This window comes from Stegodyphus dumicola, chromosome 1 (genome assembly GCF_044657685.1).
Source record: "Stegodyphus dumicola isolate Sdum_Otavi_A_Nest chromosome 1, ASM4465768v1".
NCBI lineage: Eukaryota > Metazoa > Arthropoda > Arachnida > Araneae > Eresidae > Stegodyphus > Stegodyphus dumicola.
In genome coordinates, this window is record NC_140768.1 from 1813619 (window position 1) to 1824347 (window position 10729).

A 10729-nucleotide genomic window follows, 5' to 3' on the forward strand; every position below is an offset into this window, starting at 1 on the left:
ACTATTTTATAGTGAATTTATTTTATTAAACGCATTCATTGGCAGCAGATGTTTAGATTAAAATTTTAATCAATAAGAAATGAATACAATTTTTAAGAAAACTCTTATTTTCTATTCATTTATTATTATTTTAATCATATAAAATGTATTATAAAATTATACCATTGGACCAAATGAAAGATACAAACCTTTGTTCTCAAACTACTACGTTTATTCCCTCCTTAACCAGCTTTTAAGCTGCATTTGGTGATTTGGATTTACTGCCTAAGAATACCACCATAACTAAAATAATTTTGCTTTTTGTTTGTTAACCTTCATTTCGATTCTACCATTCACTATGAATCAAGTAATGTATGAATGTTGCAAGCGAATATTTAAGAAATCTAGAAGAGATAGAACTTTTATCTAGTATTTGGGAAAAACAGATTATCTAGAAGTTACTGAGTTTGAATTCATATTTAAAAAAATATTGTAAACAGGCATGATGTAAGCAACACAAATCATATACTCACAAATCATATAATTCAAATTATTAAGCACTTTGGACAGAAAATTTTATAATAAATTACTTTTAAAAAATAGTGCTAGAATTAGGTGGGCGGTTTTAAGTTATACGAATGAAATGTCGGATCTTTTTCTTTATAGAACAACACCAAATAATTTTATTTAAAACGATATATAAACTAGCTTAATATTTCTAGCGAGAAAACTTGCATTTTTCGTAAGCTTATTTCGACTACTGTACATTTTGTTTTTAAATCTGAAAAATAGGTTAGTTATTTCAATAAACGATGGAAAACGAATAGAATGGCACGCTTTAAAACTTTTTGTTGGCAATGTTACCGTGAAAGACCGAAATTGGAGAATGTCGACTTTCACCGGAGAATGTCAACATTCACCAAATACGTTGGCGAAAGATTGAATATTGCATTACATTCTTGTTCATTCGGACCTTCACCGGTGTATGTCGACAATCACAGATATGCTCTCTGGTGTAGGTCGAAAAGAGAGGTCATAAAGTTTTCATAATAGCTTAAGTTGTTGGAATAAATAAGATTTGAATTACATGATTTAGTAAGTTTTTTTTATTACTGTTATTTTATTTTCTCATTTAGAACTCATTTCCTCATTTTTTACTATTATTTTATTTCTAATTAGAAATAAGTTTTTAGCTTCTATTATTTTCCTTTCTCATTTTGAATGTACAGTGTGTTTTAAGTTCTTATATTCTTAAGTTCTTATTCTGAGTTTCAAGTACGTTTTTTCGCGACTGAATTACGGAGAAGAAAATATAATATTCTTATATGTTCAACATTCACCATTAGTACATGGTGAATGTCGACATTTACCAGTGTAAGTCAGAAATAAGAGTATTTGGAAAATATTTCGAACATACACCAAGTGACTAGTGAATGTTGACATTCACCGGTGAAAATCGACATTCTCCAGATTTCGGTGTTTCACCGTAACAGCAATATTTAGTTTGAAATCGAGAATGCTATAAGAGATATATCTTTCTGTAGAAAATTGTTTGGTGCCTGTTGTCCTACAAGGTAAAACATCTGAAGATTTCTCTATAGGAAAACTAAAAAATATTGGGAAAACTGACTGACGAATATTAAGAATTTATTGAATAATATTTACTTCAGAGTTTTAACTACTTCAATAGAATTTACTCTTCTGTCTGTGTTTGCGGAAGCACACGACAACGTAGTTATAGCCATCATTAATTTAAAATCATGTATTAAATTCTATTTTAAGTACTTAAATTTTATTGTAATACGGTTCCTAAAGTGTTCCTCTCACTTCTCTAAAAGGTTTCCAAATGTCTGTTTTCTTCAAAAGAATCGCTCAAAGAATCATTCCCAGATTAAATGCAAATTAATCTTTGTGTTTTTCTAACGCAATTTTATAAAACTAAATGACGAATAAAAATATTGCACTGTAAGCAGAAGTTAGAAAATAACAAATTTAAAGAATAATTTTTAGGATTTCAGAAACTATCATCAGGGTTCTGGTCACTTCATTTTTAAAGTATAATTTTGAACAAGAGCCCTAATGAAATCATTTAGATTTGCAAATAGGAAGTTTGAAATAAAAAGTAACTTCCTCTTAAAGTTCAAATACGTAAATTCCAGACCACTACAGATTTCAGTTTTACTTATTTTTTTATACAACACCTGTTCAGTGAATGATTTGTCTCTTAAAATAATACATACAGCTGCAGTATATAAATATTTTCATATCTTTGGATGCCCATTGGACACTAGTTTAATAAGCATTCAAAATCTTTGTCTTACATCCATTTTAGAACCAAATGAATTTTCTCCTATCTTTTTACTTCCTTGTACGAAGTAAAAAGGAAGTATTGTAATCGCGAAAAGTTTCAGGCAGCATATTTCAACGAAAATATCCATTTTGACCGCTATCGAATGCAATTTAACGATGTTTTTGCCTGATATCTGTACGTAAGGACAGAATAAAATACTCTTTTCCTTCAAAAAAATTATAAAACTGCTTTAAAATTAATTCTGAAGAGAATTTTTCGTGGCGTCTGCACGAACGTATGTGCGTAATCTCGCATAACTCAAAAACGAGTAGCCTCAGAACTTTGAAATTTTGTATATAGGACTGCTATAACATGTAGATGTGCACCTCGTATTTTAGTTGCAATCGGCCGCACCAAACGTATATAAATATATTTATATATATATCCACTCTGTTACCCGGCTCAATGATCTCAGTTTCTTTACTCTTATATGTTTGTAAATTATACGTTTTTCGATTTAAAAATGATTGAATTATGTTGTTTTTATCTTCCGGTTAAGGATTTTATGCCTTTCGTAAATTTCTGTGCAATATGTTTAGAATTATCAGCAATTTTAAAGTTGTGTAATTGCCGCTAAGCCTGTTTTTAATGGCGGCCATTGATGTTTACGTTTGAAACAGGAGACTAGTGGATTTCTTGCCAATCTAGAGAAACTGAGCTTCGCAATAACAAAGATAACGCATTCATTTATTATTGCCAATTAAATCATGCTTAATTCTTTCTGGAATTTTTTCGAGGAAATAAGTGTTTGAGATTTACTTCGTAGTTTTTAATATAGATATTTTGAGTTTTTATGTATTTTTGCCTTTCGGGCAGTGAGAACTGAATTAATTGAATGAGAAATACTCAATCGTCTGTGAAAAACTGTTTCTTTTTTGTTTTGTTTGCTTAATTTCTTTTATACATCATTCCAGCTTTATTATAGTATTTGAATAGAACATGTGGCAACGATTAGATAATTTTGTTCTTTAAATGATATAAATTTTGTGCATTATGAGTTATAATATGAACGAAATATATAAGTTAACTGTTATATAATTATTGTATTATATAACAGTTAACTTAGTTTCCGTTATATAATTATTACATAAGTTAACTGTTATATAATTATTAATACTGTTAAGTGAATCTAGCGCCAGAGTGTCGCTATGGTAAACAAATACTAGAGTGAATTTTAAAGAATGCATTTATTCTATTGTGGTTTATGCGCTGTCGGCGAAGTATATTTAATTCAATCCAATAAGTTTAAATGAAATGCAAGAAAAAATGCGTATAATTTAGTATTCTAATTTAATATTCCAATACAAGGAAGTCATGTGGTGTACACATCAGATTTTTTAGTTTTCTGTTGTCATTAGTTATGATATCGGACTGTGTTACATGTATGGTAAATAATTTTACATACATACACACACAAAATTCCCCAAAGGAGCGTTTTGTAACGTTTTGGTGTGTTATCTTATAAAATATCATGCTCTTCGCGCGTAAAGTATAAAATTCAATTCAACAGCAATATCCCAAAATAATTTAAAAAGAGCATATCTTTAGAATTTCCGATACACCTTCTCGCGCGCCGGAGATAATTTTTTTTCCTGTAGTGTTGCCACTGTTCGCTTTGAAATCGCTGATCTTCTCAAAATCTCATAAATGTTTTACAAAATATGAAATAAATAATAAATTCCCAATTCGGGCTTCCAGATGCCAATATTCTGGTGAAGATGTAACTTATTCAAAACTGGATGGCTCTCGGTACCGTTGTTTTACCAAAATACGAGAAACATGCATACATTCATGCAGATTCCTCATTATTTAATTTCTTTAAATATAATGGAGGGTTTTAATACTTAGTGGCAAAAATTCAAAAAGTGAAACGCCACAAAATGCCAAAACGAAATTAATAGACCTTTGGGTAAAAATGAAGAGAGGGATAATTTTGAATTCAGAGCCACGCCTGTATTTTAATAAGGTAACTATGTTTCTGAAAAAGAAAATTTTTCATGAATTTGAATAGAATTTCTAGAGTTATTTCTCACAGAAAACGTAGAGCGAATATTGAAAGAGTGACTACAAAAAGAAGACTCATTTATTTTCTTTTCAGAATTTACTCTTTACATGTGACATTTTTTTGTTCAAAATTTTTTGCTAGTATCAAATTGTCGTAAGCGAATGATTAAATAAGACAACGAACACTGATAGTTCAGTCAAAGCATGGCGAAAGAGCTCCTTGCACAGTTTTCGTGGCGTTTCGCAAATTTAATCTGAATACGAATCTTCCTTCATACCGGAAACAGGTAATAACACGTTGAGCGCGGCGCCGGTCCCTGAGGACCGGCAATGAACTTTCCGTGTGGCCGGCGTCGGTCCCTGGGGACCGGCACTGGAATTTTCGTTTGGCTGGCGTCGGTTCGCGGGACCGATAGTATTAAAGTTAAAAAATAAATATAGTCTCAATGAAATGTGATCAAATTTAGTTTTAATGAAATGTATTGAAACATTCTAAACAAAAATACGGTTTAGCTCGCTGCCGGCTGAACGGAAAGGACAGCAAATTCGGCGCCGCGCTCAACATGTTAAACTTCGATTACTTCAGATCTAGAACTGACCCACCCTGTTCGAATTCCGGCAGATGTGCTGGCTGCCATAAATTTTCTATTACGAATTAGTTTCCCCTTAGAACATGTCCCACGAAGGCATGCATCGCCTTATGTAGATAATCGTAGTATATGTTGGTATCATTTTGTAAATCTAATAAGGTTCAGTCCAACATCTTGGATACTAAACTAAAAAGGCATATCTGCCTTTTAAGCACTTAGCTTAGTTTACTTTGCCATAACCAAATAATTCAGTTCAAGTTGTTACAGTTAATCTAACGTATAGTTAGTTAATTTTACTGAGTACTAATTCAAAAAGGTTATCTAATATGCACGCACTAAAACAAAATCATCGGACATTTCAAATCATTTTACAGAAATTTTCATCAAAGTCTGTATGTCATTCATGTTAATCAGAAAGGATACTGAGTGTGAGCAATAATTTTGTTTGTCTCGGGTTATATGAAGTAAATCGGGATTTGCATACCCCGATATTTTCGGCTAGGTTATTTAACTATTTGAGTATGGAAAAGCACAATCGGCCTGGAAGAGAGACATACTTCCGTGGAGGTCTTTCTTGGGAAAGCTGGCTGGTATTCACGTTATGCATGGGAAAAAATTACGACACTGTTGTAGTCAGCCCGTTCACATGAGTTGGAAATCGGAACGAACTGCCAGTATTCAACATTCTTTAATTGCTCGGCCATTGGTGAGACCTATTACCTTCGAATGGACAAACTGGTGATTTCCTTTTAAGACATCAGGGTACTTACGTATTAACGCCACCGCAACAGAAGTTGCGCTGATGCGCCAATAAAGAACAATCCCGTTGTTTTGCACGAAGTTATCTTTTGGATTCCTTTTTGCCTTGTTGTTTGCTGATTTTTGACGCCATTTTAGTGCTACGAAAATGCGTCTTTGGGATTTGCCAAACTCAGAAGAAGATGCAATCTTATTTTTTCAGGAACGAAATATTTTACAAAAAAAAAAAAAAAAAAAAAAAAAAAAACCGAAAATGTACCAAGTCTTATGATACGAAACTTTATTTTCGTAAACGTATGTTTTGGAAATGTAATTTAAGGCAGTGTGATCAGCAAATGGGATTTAGAAAAGAGAACTGGTTTGAATGAAGCAGAATTCCATTTTGTTCAGCTTTGAGATTCATATACAACACTGACGAATAAAAATATTGCACTGAACAAACGTCGATTAAATTTTGATACTTGATTTATCGACAAAATAAAGCAACTTGATTTATCGGATAAAACTGTTATAGATTGGAACAATTACATGCGTGAATTATGTGTCTTGGATATGGAGAGTAAACCAAACAAGAAGGTAGGTGGACCAGATTGCATTGTGGAAATTGATGGATGAAAGTTTGTTTACTAAGCGTGAAAATAATTGTGGTCGAGTATCATCCGAACAGTGGGTGTTTGGTGATATATGTAGAGAAACAAAAGATTCGTTTGCTGTCAGTGTTCCTAACAAAACTGGCTCTACCCTTCTTGATAAAATTATTGAAAACATTGCAGATGGTAGCACAAAAATTTATTCGGACAGTTAGAAAGGTTACTAAACAAATAGAATAGAAAAAGAAGGATTCCTACATGCTAAAGTCAATCATAAATACAATTTTATTGATCCTGATACAGAAGTTCATACACAAACAGTTGAGAGAATGTGGAGCAATGCTAAATGGAGGAACAAGAGATATAAGGGGATGGCGAGACATCATTTAGAATCTTATTTAGCAGAGTTCATATGGCGACAGCATCAGGTCAAAGAAAATAAAGACTCTTTTGAATCTATGCTAAACTCTATATCGGCCCATTTTCCATCGAAATCCGATTGATTACTTTGATTTTAAATAGTGTTTTAATTTATGATTTGTCGCAAAAATTTTAGGTGTAGATTGGCGGCACTTAAAAACTGTCAAATCTGCATCTGCGGTGATGTTAATACGTAAGTACCGACATCAGTTTTACCAGCAATTTCAGCAAGGAAACTCAGCTCACAGAAGGGTTTTTTTAGTCATTGGACCGTTCATTCTGAGAAAACCTAACGCCAGTAAAAAGGAAACTCCCGAAAAATGAGAGCAGAACAACAGAGGAACAGACGCAAAACCGCTAAACACCGGTAAGTTGACTAGGCTTCAGATCTTGGAAACGGGCTGGCTGCATGGGTGTTTTTGTGTCCCCCCCCCCCGTGTAACAACAATAAGAGCCAGCTTTCTTCAGTAATTCCTAGGCATCCTTTCTCTTAGGCAGATAGCCGAGCGTGCTTTGATATAATTTAAATAATCCAATCCAGAAATAGAAGTTGTGAAAAGTGTTTACAAGCAAACGGCATAGAAAGCGTTTCCAAAGTGTGAATTGGAAAAAAAGAGACATTTTCTGATACAGTGCATATTTTAGGTACAGAATTTTCATGCAATTCGATGATTTAATCCACAACTGCAACATAAATTTTGAGTTTTCTTCCCCGTACTGCCCTACGGATAGCCAATAACAAACTGCAAAACGTATTAGTTGAAATCGAAAACTCGTCTATGCATTATGCATTCGTCGTAATTTATATTAGAAAATAGTCTTCTTTTAGTCTTCTGAGAAAATGAAAACAAATGAAAGACTATTTTCAGCTTCACGGTGAAATAAATTTATTACAATTTCCTGGCTGTTGCATTTTCCTAAATTTTCCTCATTGTCCATTTTAAGCCTTTCTTTACGTTTTCAGCTGATGATCTCAAAAGATTTCAAAAGCCGATACATTTTGAAAGATTTAAAAAGTAATAATAATAATAAAATTTAAAAAAAATATCTGAAAGCTTTCAGATTTTATATTACTCTCAAAGGTACGTTTTTTTCATGCGGGATTTGAAAAGTGATACAGACATTAGAGATTGTAATGTCGAAGTTATTCGACGCAAAATGCCATTAGAGATTGTAATGTCTTTGCGCTGCTACGCTACCAACATAATACCAATAAGAAATGTAAAGAAACCTCACGTATAAAATATCCGTCCTGGAAGATTCACGCGACGATAATGTTAAGGGGGCTCTACACCTTAAACCCCTTATGATCTTTGGTTGTTGCAAGACTTGGGATATTTTATTTATTTCAAAAGTAATTACTTCCAACTTTTTACAGCTGAATACATAATATAGCTGCTTTGGGAACTATTAACCAGAAAGTTTGTGTTGCCACAAATATTTTTGTAATTTAATCCGCTTTGTGACAAAATTTTTGGCCAAGTTTCCACCTTGCGCGCATGATATTTTAAAAATGGCTAATGGTACATATTTGAAATTGGATGGAATTCTTTGAATTGGATGAACTCCAACTAAAATAAAAATTTAACATGAAATTCTTAGAATTTTTGGTTCACGGTAACTTCCAAATGTTATAAAAGCTATATATTAAATATGAAATTAAATTATGCAACAGAATATTTTAAAATGTGCGTGCAGCGTGAAAACATGACGAACAATTTTGTCACAAATCGGATTAAATTATAAAAATATTTTTAGCAATACAAACTTTCTGATTATTATTTCAGAAAGTTGCTATATTATGTAGTCAGCTGTAAAAAGTTGGAAGTAATTGCTATTAAAATAAATAAAATATTCCAATTCTTTTAACAGTCACATATTTGAAGATCATAAGGGGTTTAAGGTGTATCAGCCCGTGGTTATCTGAATAAAAATTAGTTTTCTTCCGAAGAATAACCACAAATGTGACTTCCCGAAGTGGATAGCCTCGCATGCTTTGGCATTTCAGTTATTTATTTTGTTTGTCATTTTTAGACATTTAAAAGCATACCTCAGTTTCATTTTTAATCTTTACAATTATTGTTTTTTATTAATTGCTAAAATCATTACATTAAAAATTTATAGGACAAATGAACATAAACGTTTTTGGGAAATGTTTATAATGAGAAACAAGGTATTCACTAAATATAGCAGTTTACTTTCTATTGGGAAACAATTCTATTTTTGTAATTAGTAAATTAATCCCATGGAAAATCCATTAATCCGATGGAAAACAAAAATTAGGAATTGGCGAAATGTAAGTAAAACTTGCATTAATCCAAGAAAGTCAGTACCACTTTCTTTGTGGGCGGAACTAATATCGTCTTTGCAATATGATGGTATTGAAGGTCAAGTAGTATCTTCTTTGCAGCATTATAATTTCGGATGTCGAAGATACAGTATTTTGCGCCTTTAAACTTTAAACTAAAAGCTACATATGTCAATTTTAGTTCCCTTTCCAGTCAAGTTCATTTGGCACTTGCATTTAAGGGGACTCATACACCTTAAAACCCATTAGATGTTCGAATAGGTGACTGTCGCAAGACTTGGGATAACTTATTTATTTTAAACGCAATTACTACCAACATTTTACAGCTGACTGCATAATATAGCTGCTTTCTGAAATAGTAATCAGAAAGTTTGTGTTGCCACAAATATTTTTATAATTTAATCCGCTTGTGACAACATTTTTCGTCATGTTTCCAACTTGCGCGCACAGTTTAAAACATTGTTTCATAATTTAATTCCATATTTAATATATAGCTTTTATAACATTTGAAAACTACTGTGAACCTAAAATTCTAAAAATTTCATGCTAAATTTTTATTTTATTTGGAGTTGAGTTTATAAAATGTATTTTATTAAAAAATTTGTAATGTTTCCGTTCTTAAAATTTTTCAATACTAAAATATTCATCAGATTGTTGGTTCAGTTCGAAAATAGTGCCCATATAAAGAATTCCATCAAATTTCAAGTATGTACCATTAGCCATTTTTAAAATATCATGCGCGCAAGATGGAAACATAGCGAAATATTTTGTCACAAAGAGGATTAAATTACAAAAATATTTGTGGCAACACAAACTTTCTGGTTACTAGTTTCCAAAGCAGCTATATTATGTAGTCAGCTGTAAAAGGTTGGAAGTAATTGCTTTTAAAATAAATAAAATATCTCAATTCCTGCAACAGCCACATATTCGAAGATCATGAGGGGGTTTAAGGTGTATGAGTCCCCTTAAAGAGCAGAGCATTATTTCAAAGAATTAAGTAATACTTACTTTAAAATTTTCAGGATCGATTGACGCGAGTCAATCTAAATTGTAAATGGCTGAGATCAACGCGCACTTGCACACACACACACAAAGAAATAAATAGTGAAATATAACGCCGACTTCTTAGACTGCCTATGGGCAGTTGTTCACCTTAGGATCGAGGGTCTCCTGTTCCCTTGCTTTTTCGACGCAAGTTTTGAAGAAAGCTAACGGACGATAACGCTTTGGGACCATCGGAAAAATATTGGAGCGGAGCAGATGAAGATCGAACCAGCGCTGAAGAGAAAAGAATGGGTACTGTGGTGTTCAGCAGCTTCCAGAGCTAAGGAAACCAGGATGGTGATATGTTATCACGTTGCTAGGTAAAGTTACTCTCTCATTGTTTGCGCCGCCTGAGTAAACTTTGAAGTACGGCGTACATAGGGTATAAGCTAATATAGATGATGATGCACCTAAACTTAAAAAAAAAAAACAAGTGAGTTTTCGATAGCTCACTACATCTTCAATAATAACCCAGACGTGCTAGATCATATATTTGTTATGTCACCGAGATGTTGTTTGGTTTTGTTCCTCTGTGGAAAGTTACTCACTTATTGTATTTTCCAAATGTGTTACAGGCTAGATATTTACAAAAGAAAATTCGATTTACAGTAGCAGGTCATATTTAGGTGACGCAGCTGTTACACTTTTCACTTTAGGGTTGGAGTAATGGAATTAGCTTTGGAGT

At 32.6% G+C, this 10729-nt stretch overlaps 1 protein-coding gene across 1 annotated transcript in view; it reads right to left on the bottom strand.

Annotated features, from left to right (window-relative positions):
- The window catches only part of LOC118204509 (solute carrier family 41 member 1-like), a 46332-nt gene extending 36076 nt beyond the window's left edge, over positions 1-10256 (bottom strand). Inside the window, exon 1 of the mRNA XM_035376819.2 lies at positions 10009-10256. The gene's annotated coding sequence lies outside the window, so the exon portion shown is untranslated. The remainder of the gene's footprint in view (positions 1-10008) is intronic.
- Between the last annotated feature and the right edge of the window lie 473 nt (positions 10257-10729).